The following is a 13,452-nucleotide window of genomic DNA, read 5'->3' as shown; positions in this document are numbered from 1 at the left end:
AAGCTCCTCACTAATCAAACTGCATAAATAATTTCTCTGTAGTACGACAGACAGGCATCGTCTGAACCTAAAAGCCCCGTGATTATAATTATCCAGATTTGTGACGGTAGCTTGAACAAGCCAAGATGTGTGTGTACCAGAGTTCGGTGTCTGTACCAGAGTTTGGTGTGTGTACCAGAGTTTGGTGTGTGTACCAGAGTTTGGTGTGTGTACCAGAGTTTGGTGTGTGTACCAGAGTTTGGTGTGTGTACCAGAGTTTGGTGTATGTACCAGAGTTTGGTGTGTGTACCAGAGTTCGATGTGTGTGTGTACCAGCCTTCTTGTGTTTCCTGAGACGCAGCGTGAAAGATCAGCTCCTAACGCCATCAGCCCTGCATAGTTTGGATAAAAGCTCCTTTAATTGGCAGAGTGCTGCAGGCCCTCCTGGATGAACATGAAGATGATGTTGGAGACAGAAAAGCTCATTGTTTATCTGTCTTCCTGGAGAATCTTCAATGTAAGACAGTGAGAAAATGTGTCCAAAACCTGTAACCTTAATTAGTGCTAAATAAGACTGAGTTTAAACTTTTAAGCCCCCGATCAGTTCTTGGTGACCAAAATGTGAAAACATGGAAGGTTTAATTAAAACTACAACCAGTCAGATCAAAAGGAACAACTTGAACATCAGAATCATAATTAAACATATTGAGAAGTTAAAAACAACAGATTGTTGATGCACTTCAACTCTGTAAGAACATCAGACACATTTTTTAAAATTGGCTGATGTTTCATGTGATTCCTGCTCCAGAAAGATGAAGGTCTCTGGACACCCTGAAGGTAAACACCGACCAGCAGTCCGGAAGACGGACACTGATGAGACATCCTACAACTCAGAGGAGCATGAAGAACCAAGATGGTCTGCGGTGGCAGTTTACCAACATCTGAAAACACATCGGAATGTTATGAATGTGCGGCGCCAACGCAATTCTGACACTTATAAGTTATTTCCAACACCCTGGATAAAATTAGCACATGTATATTCGGCACTGTATTACAAGTTTTATAGTAGTTTGATCGTTAGCTCACCTGCTTTCCTCCCGCTGCATGGCGGAGATCAGCTCCTCCTCACCACACTGCAGCATTCCTCCCACCACGCTTTTTCTTGAAGTCTCAGAAAAATCATAATCAGGCTATAAAAAAAATAGCTCTGCTCTCTCTTCTTCTCTTGTCTCAGAAAAACAACAACTCCCGTTAGGTCGCACAGTAAGGAAGCACAGCACGTGGCGCCTAGTGGCGGGGCGCTACACCCCCCCACCGCCAGGAGGCGGCACCCTGCTACAGAGCCGTGAAGGGCCGTGGAAAAGCGGTCACTCCGAAACAGAGCCGAGCCGAGCAGCTGAAGTAGAGCCTGTGGAAAAGGGGCAATAGTGTCAGGTTATTGCACCATCAAGTACCTACGTTACCTTTAGTTGTTATGAAAATGCTACATATATTAAGGATGACTTAAAAGAAAATTGACTTCATAATTTAACATCTAGAAATTGGGCCTTTTTTTTTTGCTGTCAGCACATCATCACATTGTCCCTCTGGAGTTTTAATACTCCGAGATCTCCTGCAAAATGTCATGAAGTCACTGGAATGGGACTTTTTAAATGAACTTATGTCTGCTTTGCATCAGTCTGTGACCTGAACCCAGATTTTTACCCTGCTGAGCAGTTATACTGCTGAGTGATGAACATTTTTTTGGTAGCTCAAAGGTCAGAAAAGAAGTTTTTATTTCATTGTTCAGTTGCATAAAGCCAAAGTTCCAAACCCTCATTAGAAATCAGATATTACACAGAGTTCATGTTCGTGTCTTATACGCCGGCATTTGGTTTGTTTGATAGAATAGGAATTCTATCAAAGGGATGCACATTGAAACTACAAAAAAGGAGATTTCTGGTGTGAATTGCCTCACTAAACACTTTTAGAATGAGTTATTACTATCCTGACATCATCTTAATTGAAACGTCTCCAGGCAGACAATAAATGCGCCTCTGTTTGCTCCGTTCATTCCTGTTCAGGTTAGAAGAGTTTTTGAACTCCTAATGTTCACTTGTGTTTAATGTCAGAAGACATTTAACAAACTGAAAGACTTGGATTGTTTAAGTAAATACAAAGGGCAGCTTTTATATGAGTCTTTTATTAAAAAAATATAATTGCATCCTTAATTAGATCACAAAATATCTGTAATTCACCATAAGTTTTTGAAGTCCAAATTAAATGTTTAATTTTCACTGCTAAAACACAAAATTTTACCAAGCGTTTTTGTCGAGTTTCTAGTGAAAATGTCTTAGTTGACTTGAAATAAGACAAAAATAACTTTACAAGTAACTTTTTAGCAAGATACAAAAAGTTACTTGTAAAGTACAAGAGATTGTTTAAGTAATTAATTTCTTAATATTAGTTATGTTTCTGTTACTATTGTATTTTTGTCTATATTCTGCTAATTTTGAGAAAATACAATCACAATTCTGGTGTTTCTATTAGCTCTAGCAGGAGAAATGACCAGAGACAAGACAAATCCTACAGCAGCTAAAATCTGACGCTGCTCCATTTTTGTTTACATTTTATTTTCCACGTTATATTTATTGAATTTTATAACATAACCAAGCAGCAGTGATACATTTGACTTAAGAATCACATTAAACAACTTAGTCCCCAAAGTAAACAAATATAAATAATAAAGGAACAACAGCAAAAAAAAGCAACTCAACAGTACGTATATCAGAAAACAAAAACAGAGAAACAAAGAATAAAAAAGCACAAAAAGACTCAGCAATCTGCACTGTTCTGTTAATTTCCTCTAGTGTTTCAGAAAGTCGGACAACGGTGACCATGTTTCTTTAAAATTCACTCCCTTTCCTCTGACAATATAAGTGAGTCACTCCAGAGCCAAACATGATGTCATTTCCTTCACCCACATGTGGTTTGACAGTATGTCCATTTTTTTCGAGTGTGGAGATATTTATCTCCTGGCCTGCAGGAGTCCAAAGTCAATTAGTTTTAACTGTCTGGAGCTAAAAACACAGTTCTCTGGAAAAAAACCTAAAACACACATTTTACCCTCAGCAGGTACATTCACTCTAGCAATCTTTGACAAAGTTTGTGTAACTGAGTTCCCATTTTTTTTTATTTTGTGAAGAAGGGATTTGCTCTTAGTTTCTTCTTCAGGGGTTTTCATGTTGTTTCCTTCAGTGGTTCTTTTTTGCAGCGCCACCACAGGTGAGAAGGGGAACAGGTTATTTTAAAGTGTTGATTTTGTTTGACACAGTGCAGAGAAAAACAGCAGCTGAAAATGGAACAAATGTCACAACTTTGGTCCCAAATCGACCCGAGTCTACCGGACTATTAGGTGTGAAAGCAGCCTAAGATGATGGAGCACGACACTACGCTGAAAACTCTTCATCGCTGCTGTTGTGCTACCTTTGGCGACAGGGGATTCAGGAGGCAGATACTTTTTCACATTTACCCAGATTGGCTTTGATACTTTTTTTTTCCCCTTAAGAAAGAAAGCCATGCTGTTAAAGCAGCTTGTTGAAGTCATCTTAACCACCTTAATGGTCAATGTTCCAGAAATACCCTGAATATCGAAGAAGAACAGACGCAGGTTTGCAGCCGGGGCAGCAGAGATTCAGGAGACGGCCATTAAGGCTATTAAACGTGGACCAGCAGAAGCACAGACCATGACTGAGAGGAAGCCAGGATGGAGTGAATGATAATGATGATCCTCTCAGATGTGAAAATGCTATTACACAGCTTACCGAACCTTTAATGGAGCAAAGTGATACTGTAATATTAAAAGCAGCAGGTGGCTGAGCATTCAAACTAAAAAAGAAAACTGAGCGTGTAAGACTCCTCTGAGATATGTCAGTGTTTGACATATGTCAGCTTTGTAAAGGCAGACAGACACTGTCACGCTAGAGAAACACTAGAGAAGTGTTATGTCTGTTTTATCGTCATGGTTCCCTGATGTTTCTTTGTTCTGAGTTTACCAATGTTGGTGTCAAGTGACACTTTTAAAGAATACAGATATGCTTAACATATAATGCTAAGTAAAGGTTTTAAGTAGGACTGAAAAACTTGTCCATGCACTTGTTACTGTAACACTTTACTATCAGGAAGGTCAGAAAATGGAGTTAAAAGCCTTCAGCTGATCCAAAACGCTGCAGCAAAACTCCATCATCCATCAGAGATCTGATTGGTCCATGAGTTCCTAGCAGAGCGCTTTGCTCTCAGACTGCATCACTTTTCCCACATTTTGCCATGTTCCAGCCTGATTCCAAATGGTATAAAATTTATGTTTAAAACTTGCTGTCACAGATACCGTACTCTAAAAATACCGCAATTATGTGGAAAACAAGTGTTGGAAATGCTTCTGGAAGGAATTCAAACAACTGAGACAACAGTTGTTTTGTTCCTCAAAACAACTGTCTCTTCCTCCTGTCTCCAGCTACGTTTCCATCAAACATGGAATTGCACAAATTGAAATTATGAAAATAAATTTGCATAATGGAAATTATTTTGCTGCGACAGACTGGCGACGTGTCCAGGGCGACCCTGCCTCTTGCCCGAAACGTTCACTGGAAAGTGTCCAGCTGGAACCAGCACCCCTGCTGACCCCATCAGGGACAAGGGTGTTAGAAAATGGATGGATGGATGGATGGATGGATGGATGGATGGATGGATGGATGGATGGATGGATGGATGGATGAATGGATGGATGGATGGATGGATGGAAACTATTTTGAAAAAATAAACATGTTTTTGTGCTAGGATGAGGTGGGTTTTCAGCCGTATTGAAATAGATGTATTTTTATAAAACCCATCATGAGTTGCATGATCAACAGCTGGATGTTACTACTGAGAGAAACAATGAAAAGACAACACAAAGTAGTAGGATGATGATATTTATGTTTTTTTGGACAGTGTCCAGCTGGCTCTAGCAGAGCTCTCACAGCATCACAGTTCATAAAAAGTTGTGTCAGTCCAGCGTGTTGAATCCTTCGCTCTTCTGTAAAGTCCAGGACTAGAATTTCTCCAAGATGCTGCAAGGCACAAGTAGCTGTGATCAATCTCTAAAAAGTCGCCAAGCCATCATCCTATCACTTCCTGTCTTCTTCACCTTTTCTGTCAGTAGTAACATCCAGCTATTGATCATGTGACTCCAGTGAAGCAAAAAGTGTTTCCATTGCAGTTTTGTGAAATACATCTATTTTAATAAGGCTGAAAAACCACCTCATCCTAGCGCTAAAACCTTTTACTGAAAAACAGTAAAAAGTTTTCTTTTTTTCAAATTTGCCTTGTTGCCATTAAGCAAATTTCTTTTCGTAATTCCATTTTGAGCAATGTTTCTGTCAGTGTAAACGCAGCCGGTGATGGTGCTGACGGGTCGGGTCGGGTCGAGTTCAGGCTGCTGAAAGTTTGCAGTTCTGTGAAAAAGTCCATCTGTTTCATATCGACTCCAAACTGACACTTCAGCTCTCAAAAGCCATTTTGTTCTCATCCGCTACACGTTAAAAATGTTTTTATGAATGTTAAACGAGCAGAGTGAAGCAGAGGCGGATACAGAACTCTAATATCTTCTTGGTGTGTAGGTGTCAGCTAGCCTAGCTGCTCACTGAAACCTGCAGAGCTCGTATTGATCAGGAGTGGATGGTGTGAGACCAGCGGTACTTCCACAGTCCTAAAGCGATGAGCATCATTCACATGTATCCATACTTCAGTGTGAAAACACAGCAGCAGCTAATCCAGCTGCCCCTGTGGTCACAGGAGATGATCCCCGCCACACTGACGCCATCTCTCCACAGCGCTGCCCTTGTTCTCTGCTATTGTAAAGCACAATAACTGATTGTTGGATTTTCTGTTGGTTTAGAGTCCATGATGCCTGCCATCCTCCCTCTTTAGGGATCCGTTTCCAGCTCTGATTTATGCAAATCCTCCATGGATAAGTCAAGTAAATCCTGCCTGGTGACTTGTGGGGTAGAGGAGGAAGAGGTGACGCGTCGCGGCGTCGCCGGTCTGAGAAGAGACGCAGATAAAAACACAAAACAAGAGGAAGGCAGAAACACTGCTTGATGTGTTTTTTTTTTTTTTGGATAAAAGTGAAGTTTCTTTGAAACAGTAAAGAAGAGAGAAGATGCGTGTTGTGCAGTTGCTCGGGTAACCTGATTAAACTGGAAGAATGCCTAATTACATCAAACATGATTTGCTTGGGTGAATGTTTGCATATGCAAATACACTCGGGCTACATCTGTGAGCTTTAGATAAAGATTTATCTGAAGGAATATGAAAGGTAAATGTGAGTCCAATTATCATGAGGAAGTGAGTGTTTCTTTTTTCTTCTGCATTAACTGTAGTTTGCGACTTCCAGACAGTTTGTGGTGTTATAACAGCAAACACATGTAGTAACTTTGTGCTAACGTGTCCAGATGCCTCAGCTCTCACTCTGCACAGTTATGCTTATTTATTCGTCACCACGTCTCCAGCTTTGCAGCAGAAGCAAACAAAAGTAACACTGTACACACAGTTACAAACCTTTTAGTTTCATCTTCCTGAACACAAATTAAAACGTCTGCAGAACCTTCCATGTCTGTGTGCAGGAGTCCTCCAGGCCTCCTGCATGCCTACTTACCCAACAATTTTGTTTGTAAAATTACAAGAGTAAAGTTATAACACTGCATGAACGAAGTTAGAAAATTAACTGAATGAAGTTTTAATATTATGACTTATTGTTCAGGCTGACGGCTGAAGGCAAGAGGAAGCTCCTGTAGCAGTCTGCATTACACAAACCCTAAAGAAGCCTCTGACTGAAGACTCTCTGTTGTTGTAAAGAATACTCTTCATGAGCATCCGCCATAAATTTATGCACAGATTTGGAATGTTTTATATCTTTGATTAGATAATTGTCATGATCCGTGTTCCTGTGTGTTTATTTTTGAGTTTTTCTGTGTGATCCTGTTCCCTGTGAGTCCTGTTTCTTCGTCTTCCCCGTTGATTGTCTCCCAGGTGTGTCTCGTTTCCCTTGATTACCCCATGTGTATTTAGTCTCACCTGTTGTCTGTGTTCTTCGTCGGATCCTTGTCTAAGTTTGTCGTCACGCTCCAGTAGAACTGCTAAGTCCTGGTTTGTGTTCGTTCCTTCGACTCAGTTGCTACCGACATTTAGCTGTGTGCTCGTTTCCTGCCGTGCTGCCTGTCCTGGACTGTTACTGAGCATTATTATCATTAAATCCATCATATTCATCCTCTTATCTTACCTGGGTCTCAGCGTCATTCTCACCACCACCAACCACACCGCTTCATGACAATAATAAGCAGAATGTTTGAATTCAGATGTAGTTCTCTGTAATCTCTTGTTCCTGGTTCTTTAATTAACAACTTGGTTGTGATCCACCTCCATGAAGTGCAAATTTATGTCATTTCTTCCCCGGTTTGAAGGTTTTAATCAGGAATGTGAAAAATGGGCAACCGTTCTGAAGCCAGTTATTCAGCCAACATGCCCAAGTATCCCTGCTTCATCTAAAACCTCGGAATTTTGTGTAAACAATCACTGGCTTTTAGCGTAAACTACCAGCCAATCCAAACACGACACAGTAGCAGTATGTTGTGCTTTAGATGAGTAGTTTAGAGTTTCGATTTGGATTTCTGTCAGAAATATGATTTTTTTACTTCATGTCTTCTTGTTTTTTTGGAGTCAGTTTGGCAGGTTTAAGGTTGAAAGTCGAAGCCGGCGCATGTGGTGGTATAATTAGCTGTTTGGATCCACACCTGTTCTGGTAGATCCCACAGAGCAGAAAGAGTAAAACTAGTTGATCCAAAACTGTTGCTAAAAACTGTGGAAGTTGCAGTGGCTTGTGAATTCCTCCTTCACTGTTTGTTTCTGGTTATGATTCTGGTGATGATTTGGTAACTCGGTTTTCTTCTATGTTTTAGCTTTTTACCTCATAGCTCCTGTTCTTCGTTTGTGGTGAAACGAAACGTGGAAAGTAAATGCTGTCATTTGTCATGCACTCTGAACTTGCTCTGTGTAAGTGTGATGTGACGCTATGCAAAGTGTTAATCTGTACGGCTGCATTTGCATCTTCATCGGTGGAAAACCCAGAATGATAATTGACACATCAAACTGACATGGAGGGTGATAAACTGTCACTTTCAGGCTGGAAAAGTGGCTTCGCAGAAAAAAATCACTGTTTCTATATAAGGAAGAAACCATATAAAAACATATCCTGTGTAAAAAGACACAAAGTTTTTAGTTTTCCTGTGAACCATGAAATAAATAGAATTAGCAAACCTCTGTTAAAAGGCCACAGGATCATTTTAAAGGGGCAGCAATATGTGCTTTCCAGGCATATGGTGCTATTTTACAGCATAATAAGTCATTTTCAGTGGTTATAAAATTTCTATATATCAAATATGACTTAAGAGAAATTTGACTTTGGAACTGAAGATGGGTCTAAAGTGTCTTTGCTGGAAAGAAGTAAAATGGATTTTGACATTATTTTGCAGAATTAAAAGACCTTTTGAAAAAAGAAAATGCTCCTCAAAACTGTAGTTACAATGAAAATAGGATGATATTCCCAGGCGTTTTCCTCCAAATAGGGTCTTTCTGGCTAAATAAAATCACTTTTAGTCAATATTTTTATTACCCTTCCATCTCTCTGTATTTCCTATTGTCCTCCATTTTATGGACACTTTCCTCTCCAAAAATGTGTAATTCCTTTGGACGCTGAACTCATCATCAAGCCATGAAACTGAACTGCTTTATGGCCGAGCTGTTCATGCTGCTGCTACTGAGAAGCTGCTGCCGTCTTTAGTTTTCAGCTTCATTGGCGACAAAACCAGCAGGTTTTAGTTACATGACCTCAGGGACCTGCTGGTATGTCCAACAAGCTCTCAGAGTGTCGCTGGTTCTGGGTTTAAGTTACTTTCTAAGTAAGTAAAAAAAAAGTGCTGACATTTTAATGGAACTTTGTCTTCAGTGCTAACATTTATACTCAAGGCTGTGTGTGTTGGGTTAGATATGGGATGTTTACCTCCAGCACTCGTTCAGAACCAGGCAAAGACTTACCAAATACTGTCTCCAGAGTTTTGGAGTGATTTGCTCACTGAGAGGATTTATGTGTTATATTTTGTCACTTCTGTCCTCTAAGAAACTGCTACAAGACTCAGGAAAAATAAAAACTCACTGCGTCTGGATCAAATTCATTTTTCATGTGTTGTGTAATCCGGTCACCTTTACATGAGAAGGCAGGATGGTTTTTCACCACTCAGCATGTGTCAGTGAAAGGCAAATTAGTCTGTCTTTGGAACATAATGTAGATATTTATCTTCTCAGATCTGGTAATTTACAGAAGAAATAAAGATGTAGTGTCTGTGAGGAATTATGGTTCTCCTGATTGTTTATATCCTTAGTCTGTGATTCCTTCTAGATAATTTGGTGACTTGGCAGTAGCTATCAAAACTATTGCTAGAAGTAACTCTAAAATTGTGAGATAAATCTTGATAAATCTAGATTTCCAAGCTCCAAAATTGGAACATTTTCAAATTTCATAAATTTTCTGAGTTTCAAAAGTCAAAGATTTTTGACTTCTGAAGCTCCTAAATCTCAATATTTTTTATTTTAGAAAATTTCTAGATTAATTTTGAGACTAATCTCAAAATTTCAGTTTTTAAAAAAAATCCAAAATTCATTACTTTTTATTCTGTGTACGATGGCCCTAAAACACTTATACTTAACTTTAATAATCAGATGCTTCTTCTATGCTGAAATATTGGCAGTTTTCAGTCTGTGTGTGAAGCTGTGTGTGATAATGAACATATCTATGGTCCGCAAACGTTGCAGGAAAGGCCTTCCGGAGAAGAACGGAACGGTCTCCTGGGGACGTAACGGGGTTCCCCCCGCGTGGGGAAAACAGTCGACACTAAACACGTGAAGAAGTGTCATGGTGTCATCTGGAAAGGACGGACTCGGCCGCCCGCTGCGCCTCCTGCCCCGTCTGGGAGGTTAATGAACAAGCTGCGGTTTAAGGCTCGTGACACACCGCACAGGTGGAGCTCCTGGGAGAGCGAAAAGCGCGCGCTGCGCTCCCTGAATGTAAAGTCAGCTGAGTTATCTCGAGCCGCCATCGGCGCAGATGTTTTATCAGCGAGGCTCTTGGCTCATGATAAACAGAATGTCCGTTCTCCAGCGGCAGGCTGTACGTTATGCTAATACATGACATGCAGCATATGGCGCGGGCGGCTCTGCAGTGCCTCCTACTTCACTCTGCAGGCTCTCTAGCGACACGTTTGACTTTAAATCACCAGGCAGGCTGTCTCCCGGTTCGCCTTTTTATATTCTCACCATAAACTTTTTGGTGGTGTGAAAAATTGATAGGGCTGCTGCAAAAAAAAAAAAAAAAGAGAAAGGCTTTTACGGCGCTATAAGTTACTACAGGCGAAAGCCTTAAAAACAATAGGCCATTAACAGAAGCCAGTCCATCCATCACCAGACAGAGGCGGCCCCTGGGAGCCGTCCATCATACCGGAGCCGGCAGGGCCTCGGGCCCCTTTGCTCCGCCTCTGGAGACGACACAGACAAGGTGAGCTAATATAGTAACTAATAGAAACCAGTTCAGCTGTGACCAGAAAGATGAACCTCAGGAGAAACAGTGACATGGTAGATTGAAAAAAAAAAAAAAATCTGTTATTTAAAATGTTCATCCTTTAAATTTGTTCACATTTTGTCATGTTACAGCGATACTTAAGAAGGGTTTTATTGGAAGTTTTTATGAGGCCTTCAGTGAAGAGTAAGCAGAATGATTTACAACTGAAACCAGAAGTTTACATACATTGAATAAAATGACACGTACACACGTTTTTTTTTATTTTTATTTTTTTACACTGTCTGAAGTTAAACGAGATCAAACTTCTCTTGCAGTTTGAATTATTATTATTCATCTGAAGATACATTTGGACGTGAGCTTTAACTTCCTGGCTTCAGACGTTGCTTCAGCATTTTTACATGTTTCTTCCTCATGATGTTTATTTTGTGGAGCGCACCGGTTCCTCCTGCAGCAGCATGCTGCTGCCACCACCATCACCATTATGACTGTGCAAGCATTTTTCTCCAAATGTAACGGTCATAATGTCCAAACAGTTCCACTTTAGTTTCATCAGAACACAGGACATGTCTCCTGAAGTGAAGATCTTGGCCCCTGTGTGTATCTGCAAACTGCAATCAGGCTTTTTTGTTTCTTTTGCAGTCATGGCTTCCTCCTCACTGACTGACCTTTCAGTCCATGTTGATAGGTCATGTGTTACTGTGGATGGTGAATCTGTCTTACCGGCTTCAGCAGCATCTTCCTGAGGTCTTTGTTTTTTGATCTGTGGTTGATTTACAGATTTTGGACCAGAATCCGTCTTCTTCCTGAGCGCCATGATGGTTGGACATTCCCATCCCGTCGATACTTGGTATAATCGTTTGAACAGATGAACAAGAATGAACGTACATCCAAAGGAAGAATCAGCTCCCGATTCTCTTCCTGGTATCTGGGCTGATTTCTACTGACTTTCCCATCATATTAAAGAAATGAGTTCCAGGTGAGACCTTCAGATACATCCACAGGTGTGACTCCAATCAACTCACATGTCTCAGTTACCCTGTCAGTAAGAAGTCTTCTATGATAGGTGGCAATCGACTGGTGGAGGGATGTGAAGACAGGAAACAGAAACAAACATAGTTTTAGGTAAACAGAACCACTGAGCCTGAGAGCTTTATATGAGACACAAAGAACAGCTGCAGTAATGGGAAATAATTTCATGAACTGTGGCGCTGTAGGATGCTAAAAGGATTAAGAAGGTTATATGTATAGTGTTCTCATTCAGGTTGAATTATTACATGCTATTTAGTGCAGAATGACTTCCTGTAAGATATGTGTGTGTGTGTGTGTGTGTGTGTTGGAGCTCCGTTGGGACTCGAACTTTGAGCCGACAGCTGCTTGAGCTCCCATCGTTAACTCCAGCTGTGGGATTTAACTATGAACCTTTATGGACTCGTTCCTCTCCAAGTACAAACTAGAGCAGTGCTCACGTTCTCCTATGGAGTACTGAGGGTCACGGTAGGTAGAAAAATTAACAGCAGGAGGACATTTATGCCAAAATAAGAAAATCTCAGAATATTTAGAAACATTTTTTGGTAGAAATTTTCTGAGATTAATCTCAAAATGTCAGACTTTTCTACATGTCACTCTATTTCTATTTCTACAAATGCCAATTAACACACATTTAAAACCAATTATAGACATTTTGCGCTTAGTAAATCTGGTTATTAAAAGCCGTGTACACCTTCAGCACATGCCGCCGCCGCCGCCGCCATGCAGCGGACTCCAGCGCTGGCCGTCTCCGTCTGCCAGGCGCCGCTTCGCTCACCCCGCTGCGCTGCTCTGTCTAATCTGCCTATAATGACATTTATGGAAGGCAATGAACAGTTTGGTACCTTGCTTTCTCAAGACTCCACCACCCACCGCACACATCGCAGATGTTTTTATGACTCCTCCGTGTAATATTCCCCTCATTTGCATAATGATGTCCCCTGTTTACTATAAACCTGTGCATCTATCTCACTAAGGCCCATTGAACAGGCAGTGGATTTGTACATAAATTGGAATGCAAATGGAATGTAATACTGTTGCATTACCGGCGATGGGCTAAATAAACTACCTGACCTCCTTTCCCCCCTTTTCCTCGGGACATGGGACTAATATTCAGGGCAGTTATGCTCCCAGAGAGCAGAAATACCATCCATCAACCTGCTGGGAGAAAGTTTTCCAGATAAGAAACTCATTTGACATTCAGAATGTTTCAATTAGCCGCTCAGGATGAATCGCTGCTGGAACAATTGGAGTGTTGCAAACCTTTCCCCGCTTCACTTTCAGGTCTAAACTCCATGAATCCTCGTCTTTTATTGTTTGATCAATAGATAAATGAATTATGTGAATGAATAATCCATCCGCTCGTTAAGTCTCTACCTCTGAGGGCCTCTGAAGCCCCCTGACTGTCCAAGGGCGTCTCTCTTTGTGCCGGGGATCGTCATCGGCTCCCAGAGCAGCAGCCGCATGTTAGCCTCGCACACTAATTAAGATGCAAAGACGCCGGAGTTTTTCCACGAGGCTGCATCAAATGAAGAGTGCCTTTGATTACACAAAGAAAACTGCCTGACCTCATGAAATATTAATACCCGTGTCCTCACTGTCCCCTTTCTGCTGGGTCTGAATATCAACTTTTTGTTGTTTTTTTTATTTTTTATTATTTTATTTCATTTTTTCGGCACTGGGGCCACGACGGTATGCGCACCGCAGGGCCCTCATTCTCATCCCGTCGCATTTAAATTAGATTACCGGGCGAGATAAATTCAAGCGAGTCTGTGACTAAATGCGCTGTGACAAACGCTGAC

General features: G+C 41.0%; 2 long non-coding RNA genes across 2 annotated transcripts; both read right to left on the bottom strand.

Annotated features, from left to right (window-relative positions):
* Positions 1 to 323: 323 nt before the first annotated feature.
* LOC103471978 (uncharacterized) lies at positions 324 to 1,213 on the bottom strand. Its single transcript, XR_534777.2, has 3 exons — positions 1,066 to 1,213; positions 829 to 920; positions 324 to 423 (listed from the first exon to the last, which is right to left on the bottom strand). It is a non-coding gene; the product is annotated as an uncharacterized LOC103471978 (long non-coding RNA).
* An 11,200-nt stretch (positions 1,214 to 12,413) lies between these two features.
* On the bottom strand, positions 12,414 to 13,041 carry LOC103471977 (uncharacterized). Its single transcript, XR_534776.1, has 3 exons — positions 12,914 to 13,041; positions 12,720 to 12,811; positions 12,414 to 12,455 (listed from the first exon to the last, which is right to left on the bottom strand). It is a non-coding gene; the product is annotated as an uncharacterized LOC103471977 (long non-coding RNA).
* Positions 13,042 to 13,452: the final 411 nt, after the last annotated feature.

The sequence above is a fragment of the Poecilia reticulata genome, linkage group LG11 (genome assembly GCF_000633615.1).
Source record: "Poecilia reticulata strain Guanapo linkage group LG11, Guppy_female_1.0+MT, whole genome shotgun sequence".
In the NCBI taxonomy this organism is placed as follows: Eukaryota; Metazoa; Chordata; class Actinopteri; order Cyprinodontiformes; family Poeciliidae; genus Poecilia; species Poecilia reticulata.
This window is presented reverse-complemented; position numbering and strand designations above follow the sequence as displayed.